The 16,119-nt window shown below is 32.3% G+C and overlaps 1 long non-coding RNA gene across 1 annotated transcript; it reads left to right on the top strand.

Moving 5' to 3' along the window:
• Positions 1-517: 517 nt before the first annotated feature.
• On the top strand, positions 518-2,983 carry LOC128283667 (uncharacterized). The gene is made up of 3 exons (XR_008274066.1): positions 518-611; positions 1,076-1,159; positions 2,711-2,983. It is a non-coding gene; the product is annotated as an uncharacterized LOC128283667 (long non-coding RNA).
• Positions 2,984-16,119: the final 13,136 nt, after the last annotated feature.

Genomic DNA, 16,119 nt, shown 5'->3' with positions numbered 1-16,119 from the left:
TTAATTAAAATTATTTGTAATTTGGTCACCATTGTTACAAAAAAAAAATTCATTTTAGTCACTCAAATGTTAAATTCCTAATGACAGTTTACTGTATATGTTATATAATCGTTTTTTACCATTTTTTTACCCACATTGTAATAGCCCGATTTTGGGTCTAGTCGGAACAGTGGTTTCGGGACCACAAACCCGACGAAAAAAAAATTATTTTTATATATTTTTATAGTCTATAAATTTATGAAAATATTTCATAAAAATTTCATTCGAAAATTTTGACGTTTGAGCACTCAATTTAGTCAAAAGGACTAAATTGTAAAAAGTGCAAAAGTTGAGTTCTTTATATATGAGGTGCCTAATTGTTATGAGTTTTAAATTGAAAGTCCTTATGTGACAATTATTCCTTTAATAAGTTAGTGAATGGATATTTGTTTGGTATTTTGAAATTTGGTTGAAATAAAAGGGTAATTTTGTAAATTAATTAAAATAATCTAATAAGACAAAAATGATAAAACTATCATTTTTTTCATTCTTTCTTCTTCAACCGTGGGAAAGAACTGAAAATGGCAGCCATGGATGAGCTCCATTCAGCCAAGCTTCTATGGCTTATATAGGTACGGTTTTTGTCCCGCTTTTAATGATTTTCGTATTTTGAGATCCCCAAGCTTAAATTTTCTATTTCTACCAATTGATTGAAGAGAAATTAGAGTTTAAAATTTACCCATTCATGATATGGTTGTGTTTTGATGATTTATAGTGGATAATGAATGTTTGATGTGTTAAATATGAGTTTTATTCAATGAATTTCGGTAAAAATGTCAAAAAGGGGTTAAATTGTGAAAGTTACAAATTGGTCATAAGCGTGTGAATTAGTGAGAATTTGGAGTTTCCATAGAAGAGAAAAATGTTCAGCATGTCTTAAACCTTATAGAAATTGAATAAAAATTAATTTACGAGCATTGGGGCAAAAGTGCAAATATGCAAAAGTTTAGGGGTCAAAATGAAAATTTGTAAAAATATGATTTTTAGACCCATATGAATATTGTGACTGATTGGTAGGCTAAATGTGATGTTATAGATGATGAAAATTGAGACTTGGACCTAGAACGGAAAGAAATCGATTTATGGACGAGTATGTCCTTTTCACATTTGTGGTATCGAGGTAAGTTCATGTGTAAATAATGTAGCATAATTGTTATTTTTAAGTTATTGATGTTAAATATATGATATGCTGATTTTTTATCATGAAATACATGATTTGTGGTTATTTTTGAATAAAATACAAGTTATGTGTATTATCTGTTAAATATAAAGTGCTACCAAGTATTGGTTTCGGTATTTTACGGAAGATGGCAAGGAGACGTGTTCGAGGAAAATCCCGTTTGAACCTTAGGAATAGATTAGGATACAAGTGACATGTCACTAGAATGGTTGAGCATCCGAACTCGTTGAGTTGAGTCCGAGTTCACTTATGGATGTGGAATGTCCGAACTCGTTGAGTTGAGTCCGAGTTCGTGAGATGTAACTAGGCATCCGAACTCGTTGAGTTGAGTCCGAGTTCACTTATGGATGCGAACGCCCGAGCTCGTTGAGTTGAGTCCGAGTTCACTTATGGGCGGGTTACATGGTAGCTTGGCTACAAATATGGCACTTATGTGCAAATTATCCATGTATCCGAATTATATTCCGATGTGTTCAACGGGTAAAATTTCTAGTGGAATGGAAGAACACTTAAGATGTAGGTGACGTATTGGTAAGTATTGTGAAATGGACATTTTGGACAGGTATGTACTTAACCCTCGGGTTGAAAATAGATACAACAACGATAAGGTGGTAAGATCATGAATGAGTAATTTAGCCTTGACAGATTTGAGTTACTGCAGTAGTGTAACTTTGAAAATACACTAAAAATAGTGGAATATGAGTTAGAGGCAGAATAAAATATAGGATTAAAGCTTAATGAGTCTATTTTCACATGAAAGAAACAGGGGAAGAAAAAGAATTCCATATTGTGTGATATTTGAATTCTTGTGAAACAGGGTTTGAATGAATTCGAGATCCCCTGTTGTGACTGTAGAAATTCACCAAAAATTGTACAAAAAGTATTAAGAGTCATACCTTACATGCATGGATTCCTTATTGAGTTATTTTTAGGGGAAATAAATGAAATGGTCGTTGGAATTTTTTTACAGGGAGAAATTCGGTTTGAAGTGCACAGAGGTCAGAGTGGTCATACCCTAAAACAGGGGAGACTTTAACTAATAAACTGTACTAATTGGCCCAACCAAAAATTCTAGAAAAAAATTAGTAAGTATAAATATGAGTCTAGTTTCAAGAGAAATAGACGACAACATTTTTAGAGTCTTGTACTATGAGATAATTGAACTTTAGTACAGAAGGGTTGAAACTGTCAGACAGTGAATCAGGGGTAACTTTGAGGAATAAACTGTACTATTTGGCTTAACCAAAAATTCTGTAAATTTTATGGAAGAAAGGAAAATAAGTCTAGTTTCAGGGAAAATTAACAGAACTTAATTCAGAGTTTCGTAGCTCCAGATATAAATAATTTAGTGACCGTTGCTCAGAAAGACAGCTTGTAGTGAACTTGAAAATATGTTGTAAACATTGATAAAACAAGTTAATGAGTTGCTAATTGTTTTCATATGAACTTACTAAGCGAAAGCTTACCCCCCTTCTTTCCCATGTTTTCTAGAGTTTCCAGGTTAGCTCGGGTTGGAGGCCGTCAGAGATATTATCACCCTATCGAGTTAACGTTATCGGAGTAAGTAAATTCAAGTGATTTGAGTCTATGGCATGTATAGGGTTTTAATGTGAGTATGTAATATTATGATTCAGCCAAAGGCATTGGCTTGTTATTAAGGTAGTATTAGTCATGTAAATTGGCCTATGTCGGCTAATGACATTATGGGCCCATATGATTATTCTTATGCATGTATGTTATTATCTCTTGTGATGTGGCTTACAACATGTATGCCTAGAGATTGAATTGAGATTTCATGGCCCTGTTTAGTATGGAAGTGTTAGTAAAAGTCAGGTAGCACCTCGAACCCCGTCCCGGCATCGGATGCGGGCGAGGGGTGTTACACACATTACTGATCATCTCTTTCCAACAAACTTGCAAACTTGGTCCAACAACGTGGCTTGTTGCTGTTGTTGAGCTATCAATGGCTTCTACTGGGGAAACCCAACAAGTTGTTGCTTTCTCATAAACAAATCATGGTAAAAAAAAATGGTAGCTTTGGGATCTGAGAATCAAGTTCTGAGTTACCATGATTAAGCCTCTTTGGTAATGGTTGTTCTTGATGAAATGGAAACAAAAAGTTGGGATTTAGAACCTGTGGTTTAATTCCCTGGGTTTCAAGGTATTGGCTTTGTTGTTGTTGATAAAGTATAGGCAAAGAAACATGAAGACCGGTACTTTCAAGTGAAATAAAGATTGGATTTTGAAAACCATTTATGGGAAAACAACCCAAATTACCAGGATCCGGACTGATTAAGTTATCAATCAGATCAAACTTAGGACCAAAATTAGGGCCAGTCTAAAGCAGTTGTTTGAGGCCAAAAAAATTGATAAAAGGATCCGAACTGTCTAAGTTATCAATCAGATCAAACTTAAGACCAGTCTAAAGCAGTTGTTTGAGGCCAAAAAAATTGATACATGCACTGGTGCAATGAAATTAATTAAATTCCATTCATCAAAGTTGTCAATTTTCAAGTTTGAAAAATTAATCAATTTGCGGCAACTTTTTGGATGAGATCCGGATATTTTTGAGTTGAGATGTCTTCATAGATTTCGTATATCTATCTTTTCGCTTCGAAACACACTCTAAATTACTCAATTTGATGTTTGAGAACTTAAATTATTATCGTTTTAGTGAAGATTACGCAAGTAGATTTCTGTATGAGATTATTATTACAAGAAATTACGAGTTTTGAGGTTTTAATTGAGTTTAAATTATATTGGGTTCAATTTTATGATTAATTTTAATATATATGAGTAAAATATTGTATTTATTAGGTTTTATTATTTTATTATTTATTGATTCCAAATTTTGGATATATATATTTAAATATTTTAAGTTATTTAGGAGTTTTATATTTCTTAATTAACAAGAAAGTTTAGTTTAAAATTACTTCTTGTTTAAATTAATTAGTGTTTCAACATACTTGAAAGTTTTATTTGAATTTAATTAGTTAGCTTATATAAAGGCTTTTTCATTGTTCATTAGAAATACAATTATTTTTCATTAATAAAATTTTAAGATTGCTTTCTTGTGATTTTTAGAGGTAATTTTCTTCTCAATTTTATTAAATTAGTCTTGGGAATTCATTCATTATCCTTCAATTTGCCAAGAGTTATTTCTTGAAGGTTGATTAGAGTTCATTAATTGAATTTGTTGGGATTTATATATGAAAGGGTTCAATTGGAGACTTATTAATCTATCTATCATATCCATTGGTATATTCGATTCATCTTCCATTTTTAGTTTTTATTTATTTATTTATTTATTATTTTGAATATTTATTGTTTGTTCTTAAATTTTTATTTTAGTTATTTTTTTTGCTGTTTTTCTTATTTTCTTAAATTTGTTTGGTTTCGTCTTTTTAGGTCAAATTTGAATTTTTTTCTCGAGCCAAACAATTTGAATACAATTTTTTTCTCCTTCCCTTTTATTAAAATTGGTCATTAACATCACTAGCGATCCAACGGAGGATTCAATTTTGGTCTTGGCTCGGTGACAAAGTTGACTCAAATAACATAATTTCCCAATCTTCTAATCTAGGGTTGCATCTTTGAACACCAACAGGACCTGTTGTAACAAGGTCTAGTTCACTTTGGATCGGTTGAAGCAGTGAGCAAAGGTAGAAGAAAAATGGTAAAAGTAGGGATGAACAATAATGAGGTAAAAAAATTGATTAAAAAATGATGATGTGACATGCACAATTAAACATAATCATAGATTTAATATTTGGGTGATTAAAATAAAAATTTCTATAACAAGTGGTGATCAAATTGTAAGTATTTTTATTAAAGTGATTAAAATAAAAACACCAAAAAATTAGGTGATGAAATAAATAGTTTATTTATAAATCAATGTAGTTAAAAGAATAAATTATGGTTTGTGTAGTTAAATTTTATTCAAAAACACATATTCAATCTATATGATGTGAATACAAATTGCTTGTTAAGTATACATATTTAGTTTGAACAAGATGCCTTATTTTAGTTATCTACATGTTGGTTGGGATAGTTGAACAACTATGCCTTGACAAGAAGTGAATGCCAAGTAACAACCTTCCAAATAAATTTCTTTTAATTAACCAGAATATGCTAAATAAAAGACATTTATCCCTTTACGGACTTTCAATGGTCTTAAGAATGTCCACTTATTCTTTCAAGTTTGAAGAAAACTTCTTAAATCCCTTGAGATTTATTTAGTCGTAAAGGTAAAATTGGTTTCTAATATTTTTTTTATGGGTTATTTTGACTATCAGCTTTTAAAATTTAATCACATTGCTTGCTTTTTGAAAGAAAAGATTGATTGAAATGTTAAAATTTTAATGGCATTGATCCACTAGTGTGATAGTCCACTTATAATTCATAAAAATTCAAGAAATAATTAAAATATCAAAATTTTCAAAAGAGTTCATAAAAACTTTTATAAAATTTATTCATATTAACAATGAAGTATACGTAAAATGTCATGATAATGCCATCAAAATTTTAACAATTCAATTAGTTTTTCATTCAAAAAGCAAACAATTTGATTAAAATTTAAAGGTTGAGGGCCAAAATGACTCCCCAAAAGAATAAATGTCAAAATAACAAAATAAGTAAAGCGTTAGAGATTAAATTTATATTTATGTCGTTTATTTACTAAATAAAATTTAAATAAAAAACTATACCTTTTTACTATTTATCTATATATATTATATATAACCATTTCTCTATTTTTACTTAAAAACAATGAAAATCTAATTGCATATTGAAGTGTTATAAAATTAGATATACTTGAACGCTCTTGTACTAGTGTTTGCATCTCCTTCCCTTAAATTGTAATGTAAGCTTTGATATTATCAAAATATTAATATATTCGGCTTTTTTATAAAAAAATTATATTTATCTTCAATTAAAATTAAATATTTTAAATTTATAATTAACTCAATTATATACTAATTACGAGACAAATTCATTAAATTATTTTATGTAAAATTAGTAAGTTATTATTAAGAAACTTGTAGCGGAAAAATTGATTAAAATATAAAAGCATAAAAATTATCACAAAGTTAATATTACAATTAATTATTTAACATGTATTTGAATAAAAAATATTAAAAAGAAATAAAGTATAATTATCATTGTTAGCCTAAGGGGTAGTGTAATTATTCATATGTGGTGCATTCGCATGGTCCACTTTATCAAGCACGTAACGAGGTGCTCCCATTTCTATAAACTCGTTGCTTGTTTAGGCAATAAAGCTCTTATTATAGTTAGGGGACAAAGTTCTCACCAGGTTGGGACAATACTAACTTGTTGAGAGGTCAGTCAACTCTTAGATCTTAGGTTTGAGTCTCACTCTATGCCAAACTCATTCTATGCAAAGCATGTGTGAGTTCTAAGTCTATATTTATTTTGGTTTATATCTATAACGACCCGATTTTTTAGTGGTATCAAAAAATGTGGTTTTGAAACCCCATTTCTATAAATTGAGTCCGTAAATATTAAAGATTAATATTTACGAAAATAATATAAAAATATATTAATGTTTTCCCGATACTTTTAATGAATTAATAGTTAGTTAAGGCTCAGGGACTAAATTGTAAAGGTTCAATCGTTCAGGAACTAAATTGTAAAGGTTCAATCGTTATAGTTTTTTAATTGATAAATGACTTAAGGATTAAAATAGCAATTAGCAAAAGGTTCAAAATGGTAATTAAATCATTTAAAAGATGATGTTAGTGGATGGTGATATTAAAATCCACTAAGATTATTTAACGTTAGATTATATTAATTAAACCATGTCAATGATAATTTAACTAGTTTATTTACACCTTAATTAAACTATATAAGTCAACTTAGTGGATGAAAGGTTATCATCTTCAACCATTCATCTCTTTCTCGTCCATTGAAGGGTGAAAAATTAAGAAACCAAGCTTGATCTTCGACCAAACTTTAGATCAAGAATTGGATCCAAGTCGAGCAAATAGGAGAAAAAACTAAAATTTTGAATTAGTTCCTAGAGGATCCATTCATTTTGTATTTTGAAAAGGAAAGTTCTCATGGAACTTACTGTTTTTGTCTTGTGTGTTGTGTGTATGCTTATGATATTTCAGATCTACGTGTATTAAGTAATAATTAAAATTGTAGGGGATCGACTCGATTAAGCAACGAACAAGTAAAAATAGCAGAAGAAATTGAGAAATTGAACACACAAATTTAACGTGAAAAACCCTTCCAAAGAGGAAAAAAAAAACCACGGGCAAGGATAATTTTATTATAATGACAAAAGAACGAAGAGTACAAATATGGAGATAAAAAAACTAAACCCCGAAACCCAAAAAACAAATAACCTTCAAAACGTAAACACAAAATTCTCCAAAAGTATTATGAGTTCTAATTTCTAATGGGTGTGTTTTCTAAGGTTGTAAAAGAGCCTATTTATAGGCTAAATTCATAGGTCAAATAATCATAAAATAATCTAAACTAATAAGAGTTTGATTGAAACAAATAAATAGAGTTTAACTAAAAGAATATTTCTCAAATTTAACTGAAATAGGAGTCATACTTAACAAATCTCCACCTTGACTCATATTTCCATAACGTCATCTTTGCCAAAGCCCGTCACGAGCCTGTCTTTAACTATGCAAGGAATTAAATAAGTCGAATCTGTGCTTAGAAATTGGAAGAGTTCTAGCCTTCGACTTGTACACTACCAAATCAAAACTAACTTGGGTCTGGTTTTCACGAACACAGTGCCCTGACTTTTCAAAACTTACATCCAAAAGAGAACCTCTCTTCAATGAAGCGGTCATGCATTTTCCCCTCTTATGGCCAAGTTACCTCAGCTCCAAATGAGTTGACTTCGAATCCATAATGGACGAGGGACGTTTGACTTCACCGATCACTGTAGAACCTTCCAGAATATGGAGACTATCGGTACCCTTTAACAAAATGAGAACTCCATGAGATACTTTAATGATGCTCGACTCGATGTTGATTCTCATCCTTTCAAGTCTAAAATACTTAAGGAGCTGAGATTATTTCGTAAATCAGGCACATACCTGACATCTAAGAGTGTCCTAATCGTTCCATTGTGCATCCTAATTTTAACAGTACCAATACCAATTACCTTATTGAATGAATCGTTTCCCATACGTACAACTCTACCTTCAACCGAACTGTATGTTGAGAACCATTCTCTATTAGGACACATTTGGAAAGAACATCCCAAATCTAGGATCCACTTGGGTGTAAGCCCGGAGTTTTCACTCATTGACACTAACAAGAAATCATCACCACTTTCATCAGCCAAATTAGCACCGGCTGCATCTTCCTCGTTACTCTCAGCAATCCTTTTATTTCGTAATTTATAACAATCTACTTTGATGTGACCTAACTTTTTACAATAGCGACACCTTTTGTCTCGCTTCTTTGATGCTACCAAAATGGAAGCTTGCCTATCTGCCTTGCTATCGAAACCAAACTCATTGTCGAGTTTGTCTCTACTTAACAAATGACCCTTCACATCTTCAAACAAGAGTTTGTCTCTGCCATAAATCAGGGTCTTCTTGAAAGACTTGTATAAAAGGGGTAAAGAGCACAATAATAGCATAGCTTGATCTTCATCGTCAATCTAAACCTCAACGTTCTTTAAATCATTTAAAAGAGTAATAAATTGACTGATGTGATCTCTAAAAAGCTCACATTAATTCATGCAAAACTTAAATAGACGTTGTTTCAACACTAAGCAGTTAGTTGGAGACTTAATCGCATAAAGAGTTTCTAACCTTTTCCACAAGGCGAATGAGGTCATCTCCATCAATACCTTCTGCAATACCATATTAGCGAAGCACAACTAGATTGCAGAAAAAGCCTTTTCATCAAGCTCTTCCTATTCTGTCTTATTTAGATTTTCAGGCTTTTTCCCGGTAACAAACTTTTTCAAGCTAGATTGAACTAGAATTGTCATCATCCAAACTTGCCACAGATTGAAATTTGTCTCACCATCGAACATTTTAATTTCAAACCTTGTTGCTGCCATCTCTAAACAGGCTGATCTATAAAAATTGAACTAGCTCTGATGCCACTTGTTGGGGATCGACCCGATTAAGCAATGAATAAGTAAAAATAGCGGAAGAAATTGAAAAATTGAACACACAAATTTAACGTGGAAAAATCACTCTAAAGAGGATAAAAAACCACAGGCAAAGATAATTTTACTATAATGACAAAAGAATGAAGAGTACAAAGATAGAGATAAAAAACTAAACCCCGAAACCCGAAAAAAAAAGAACCTACAAAATGTAAACACAAAATTCTCCAAAAGTGTTATGAGTTCTAATCTCTAATGGGTGTGTTTTCTAAGGTTGTAAAAGAGCCTATTTATAGGCTAAATTCATAGGCCAAATAATAATAAAATAATCTAAACTAATCAGAGTTTGATTAAAACAAATAAACAAAGTTTAACTAGAAGATTATTTCTCAAATTTAATTGAAATATGAGTCATATTTAATAAAAATACTAGTGAAATTAGCTTATATGGCTAAAAAATAATTGAGTTGAAATGTAATGTGATAATTGACTGAAATGACATGTTACAGGGTGCAAATGTGAAAATGGAATGATTATAGAATATGGAATTGATATAGGTGATATAAGAACATGAACTATTACAGGGTTATGTAACACCCCTAACCCTTTTCCGACATTGGAATAGGATTACGGAGTATCACCAGTCACTACAGTTTATAACATGAATCAAATAAAATTAAACATTGTATAGTTTAGTAATATATCTTATTAACCCATTTTAGGTACATTCTAGGCCCATGGAATATGTTAAGAACAAACTAGAACCCAATCAGAAGCTTATAAACTTTCTTGTAAGATTTCTAAGATTTCTTTTAATGAACAGTACCACATGCCCGTGTGGTTTAGAGACACACCCGCATGTCTCTATGACACGCCTGTGTTGTCACCCCGTGTGACTCACACGGCTAGGACACATCCATGTCCTTTACCCGTGTACTTCTCTGTTTGTTTCTCATGAACAAACTAGTTTCACACGGCTAAGACACACGCCCGTGTGCTTAGCCCGTGTGGAATTATTTTCAATTCGAATTTAGTGCAGCTTTCACACGGCTAGGCACATGCCCGTGTACTGTGGCTGTGTGCTTCACACGGTTGAGACACACGCCTGTGTGGCCTTACCTGAACATTTTGTTTGCCAAATTTTAGATGTAAGGGACACATGTTCTACTCATATGCCCATGTAAGGGCCGTGTGTCTCACACAGTCTGATCACATGCCCATGTGCCAGGCCGTGTAAACTTGAAATGAACCTTATAGTCTAAGTTTACCAACCCTTCAAACTTTAATATTAAGCAACTTAAAATTCAATCTTTCGACCAATTCAAAACATGATTAAATACATCCATTTCACCTTAAAATCATCAATGTTACGATCTAACTCGAGTGTATTAGTAAGTGTTTAACATAGATTCCCTAAACAGTATACTTTGGTAATATTCAAAATCAATTCAAATTAATCTATAAAAAGACCATATTATATGGCATAGGTCTTCGTATATATAAACCTTTATCATTTTTATACTCAAAATAACCTCAAAAGACAACCTAGGTACATGCCATGTCTCAAATAAGATACATCACCAAGTATTTGTGTTCGGGCTTGGCTTGGATGCTAAGTTGTTAGTCGTTTTCGTACCTAACTTGCACACAGAAACAAACCGTACGCTGAGTATGCACTCAGTGGCATTTCTATAAGCCAACATTTATATCATTATTAACACAAAATACATTTAAACTATTATCTTCAAATCTAATAGCACAACTTATATTCAAAGTTTTCAAATCTAATAGCACAACTTATATTTAAAGTTCTTTCTCAATGAAACATTCAGTTCAATAATATATCAATCAACAACAGCAAATTTTCAGTACGGTAGTACAGTCATTCAGTTATCCAGTATAATAAATTTACCCTTATTAACATAATTCAGACTTTGTCAAATACATGGATCCAACCAACACACCAGTACGACACATCGTGCCTCAACGGCTTTGCTGAAGTAAACAGTAGCAGTACGGTACATAGTACCTCATTAGATTAAATCGAAGTAACAGAAACAGTACGACACACAAAGTGCCTCATCAACACAAAGTCGAAGTAATAGTACGACACTATTAGTGCCTCATCGACCCATGGTCGAAGTATCCCTGTACACTTCCAATCCTATGGCATGCCAATTATATCCAACCTAGCCCGACACTGTTAGTAGGGTATTTATTTCACTTAAGTTTTCAGATAACAGTCAATATACATTGCAATTCAAATATTCACAACTCAATTCGATTCAATACCATAATAGCATTACTTACCTCTATATTACTTGCCATATATATATATATATATATAATAAATGCAATAATAATTTTTAAGTTTGGTTTATAAAAATACAAATCGTAATTCTCGATTTACTCTTCGTCGACCTTCTCTTTTCCTTTCTTTGTCGATGTCTCCGGTACTATATTAGCTACAGAAATTAAACAATTCATACTATTAATACAACAATAATTCACAATAAATAATTAAATTTCTATTTAATTCAAACCTCAATTTTCAATTTAATCCTAATTAACACTTTTACTTCTATCACTCAATTCATACTTCATTACTATTCAATTTCCTATCATATTTACCTTAAACGTTAGATATCCATTGTAAAACCTTAGTTTCAAGTTCCTTTCAATTTAGTCCCTTAAACATAAAACTTATAGCTTCCTTTACAATTTAATCCCTTAATCATTTCTAACTTGAATTTTTTTCAATTAAATCCTTAATTCAACAATTTGTTCAACATGACCCATGTCTAAAAATCATCTAACTTTCAAATTTTCCACTTGCATCAAGTAATATTTGTCTCCAGGACTCCAAAAACATCAAAATTATAAAGAAAGGGACTTAATTGACTTATCAAATTAAGCTTGAGGCTCTAAAACTCTAAATTTCCCTTTCTTTTTTCTTTCCTTCTTTCTTCCTCTCTTTTTTGTTTCTTTCTCTGTTCTTATTCTTTTGTTTAGTTTATTTCTTTTATTTTTTTATGTTTTATTATAATATATTATTATATTAATATATTATTATATTATATACTTAAGTATTAAGTATAAATATATGTATATTATACACACACATGGAATAATATTTTCCATACATTTGGCACTATTCCCTTTTATGGGCTATTTGCTAATTTAGTCCCTTCAATTTTATTTAGTTTGTAATTAAACTTTTACATTATATTCAATCTTGTCCCTTCACTAAATTAACCTTAATTCAAGCTAATTCACTTAACTAAAATCTAATTAATCACTCAACTAGCTTCGTAAATATTTTTAATAAATATTTACGAACCCAATTTTCTAAAATAGTAAGCCGGAAATACGATTTTCGGTACCCGTAAATTTCAGGTCATTACAGGTTATACATAAGAATTGACTATTACAAGAATGGAAAATGTATATACATACAATTGATGCCTATGTGAACTTAGGAAAAGGTTAGGATACGGTTGACATGCCTAGGGTTTTTTACGCACTTATATAGGTTATGTACGTATACGGGATTACCTTGGATTATATCGAGATCCAGGATCTGTCACATCATGAAAATCGGGTTAGTAGGAATTAGGTTAGTGAAACCAAGAGTGGTCACGTCCTGTTGTTTTTAAATTAAGGTTGTAGGAATCGTGTAAAGCAATTTAGTCTGGTTCAGTGGTTAGGTGTTCTAGTTGTGTGTTTGAGAACTTGTGTTTGATTTCTTTTCCCTCTGGAATTTTTCCGTAACGCCCTAATTTTCACGAATTTTGTGAATGTTGGCATAGGTTTAACTACGTTAGTGGCCTCTAGAAGGCCCAAGCTTAAGATAGAACCCAGTAATTTTAGTTAATTTTTGTTCCATAAGAAAAAGGGGGTGAAATTATGAAATAGGACCTATGTGAAAATGTTTGAAAATGCTATAGGCTAATTTGTAGTGCAAAATAAATAGTAGTGCAAAATAGGAGGATTTGCATGTCAAATTCCCCACTTTTAATGTAGTGGCCGGCCAAGGTGATGGATAGTTGATAATGTATGCATTTTAGCATTTTAATAGTTAATGGATGATGGGCATTAGCATTTTAATAGTTAATGGATGATGGGCATGGTAAGCATTATGGGCATATTTTTATTGGAATTATGGCATGAGTATGGCACAAATATTAGTATATCATTTATGTGTCATAAAATGTTGAGTGATAAGAATAACAAAAGGAAGTAAAGGAAGGTTTTTGTTCATTCTTTGTTCTTCATAGCCGAATTTGAGAGAGAGCAAATAGGGGAGGAAACCCTTGAATATTCGGTCACTCGGAGGGGGAAAAATTGAAGGTAAGTTCTTGGTACTTTTCTTCTATCTTGATGTTCATGAGTTCTTCTTAATTCTACCTTAACTCTTGAAGCATATTTTGGTTTTTGGGTGTGTTGTGAGCATTTGGTCATGAATTAAAATGAAGGAAATGGTTGTTGTTTCATGTTCTTTTGATGAAAAATGGAAGATAGGTGAAGTTGAGCCAAACAAATGATCATGCATGTGCCTTATATGCTAAAGGGAAAAATCGGCTAACATGTTGTGCTTTAAAATGATGAAATGGAGATTATGCTTAAGTAAAAAATCATAGATATGTGATGATTGATTGGTGATATACATGTTTAAATAACATGTATGCAAGATAGGTGTATGAAAGAGTGATTTGGTAATAAATCTGCTTGGGACAGTAGCAGTAACGTGACTTTGGAAAATCACCATAAATTGTGGGAGATGAATTAGAAGCTGAATAAATTATGTAATTAAAGCTTAATGAGTCTAGTTTCAAATGAAATAAACGATAACATATTTTGAATTCTGTACAATGAAAAATTTGATTTGTAATGAAGAGTGGTCAGATTAGTCAAACAGTGAAACATGGGAAACTTTAAGAAAAATATGGTATTGATTGGCCATACCAAAAATTCTGAAAATTTTATTGAGAGAAGATATATGAGTCTATTTTCAGGGAAAATTAACAGCACTTGATTTGGAGTTTCGTAGCTCCAGTTATAAATGATTTAGTGACTATTGCTCAGGAAGACAGCTTGCAGTGAAATTATGATTATGTGGTAAACATTGACAAAAATTTGTTAATGAGTTGCTTATTGATTTCTTATAAGCTTACTATGATCTATAGGTGTGGTTGGCCAAATATTGTAAGGGGTTAAAACGTAGTTTGTATTTGAATAGTTAGATTAACATGTTAGTAATCCAATTGTAGGCGGTTCATGTGTGGATCTCGTCAGCATATCGTCGCAAATAGGTGTGTAACTAACACCCTCTTTCTTAGTCTAGATCGGTAAAAATCGAAAAGTCGAAATGCCGAAAACCGGTATTTTGTAGATTTATGAAAAGTGCGAATGCTCGTGAGGTAAATTGATTAATGTTTTTGGTAAGCTGCAATGTTTGGACCGCAAAGTGCATGATTTCGTGCCCTCGATATTGTTGGGCTTAATGGGCCAAAATTGGAATGATGGGCCAACGGCCCAATTCGGTAAGAACCCTCAGTAGTGATTCCGTTAGTACGTGAAAGGTAGGAATATGCATGAAAAACCCTAAAATAGATAAATTACTGAAATACCTTGAAAAGTGGAAAATTTACGCTTTACCCCTAGGAGATAAATTACCAAATACCCCTAGGGTTAAATTGACCTAAATGCATGTTTGATCGTTGTTATTTATGCATGCCATGTTGTTATTATCGATGCATGGGACTGGGATATTGACGGAGGAAGTACTGAAAGTGGCTTATCCACGTCTTGGAGGCTTTGCCTCAATTCTTCGATAATCGAGCAAAGGGCCGCAATGTGGAGTGTTGAAATTTGGGTGGGTTGAGCTATTCCCACATGGAGTGTATGGCTGGTACGGGTGGAGTGTAGTGGTTGGTGGGTTGAGTAGTCTCCCCAAATGGGCTTGCATATGTTTACTGATGTTGCATGTATTTTGAAATGGGCCTATGGGCCATACTGTTATCTGAATAAGGGGCTAAGGCCCAGTTTATTGTAATCTGAAAAGGGCTCTGGCCCAGTACCACTGTTACCTGAATGGGCTTAGGCCCAATGGGCTTGAGCTGACTTGGGATTTGAATGGGTTTTCCTTACACACTGAGTTTCCCCAAACTCACCCCTTCTTTAACCTTGCAGGTGAGCCTTGATGTGGGTGACTTGGAGCCGAAGGGGATTCAGAGTGGCCATGGTGAATACTTTTGGGTTTGAAAAAGAGACTGGTTTTCTTAAGTTATTTTTAATTACTATTTAATTTTTGGGTTGTAATAAGGCCATTTTAACTTTATTTTCTTCTTTGATTTTTCTAAGATTATATTATTAAAAACAACTTTAAATTGATGGATACTAATTCAAATGGGCTAGACTTAGGGCGTGATTTCAAAACGATACTTGTTTTTTTTTAAAATAACACGACGTCACGAATATTCGATTTACCAAAGATAATCACTCAAAGAAATTTCAACTTGTTATAACCAAGTGTGGCAATGGATGTGGGATTGGATCCAATCGGAGAGCTTGGTACTTAAGCAGCCTTCATGGCTCACCTCCTCTGTTATGGATACCTACAGGGTGCCCAGCTTCCATTCACTTGGTTAGTTTGACAAAAGTCGGCTTTTTAAAACACTAAAAAGGGAACACGGGTTTTTGACTTCAAAGTGGCACGTCGGATTCGGCCTTAACGTCTGGGCCGGGTTTGGGGTGCTACATTTTCCATTAATTTTGAGACTATATC

This window comes from Gossypium arboreum, chromosome 11, assembly GCF_025698485.1.
Source record: "Gossypium arboreum isolate Shixiya-1 chromosome 11, ASM2569848v2, whole genome shotgun sequence".
NCBI classification, from domain to species: domain Eukaryota; kingdom Viridiplantae; phylum Streptophyta; class Magnoliopsida; order Malvales; family Malvaceae; genus Gossypium; species Gossypium arboreum.
This window is presented reverse-complemented; position numbering and strand designations above follow the sequence as displayed.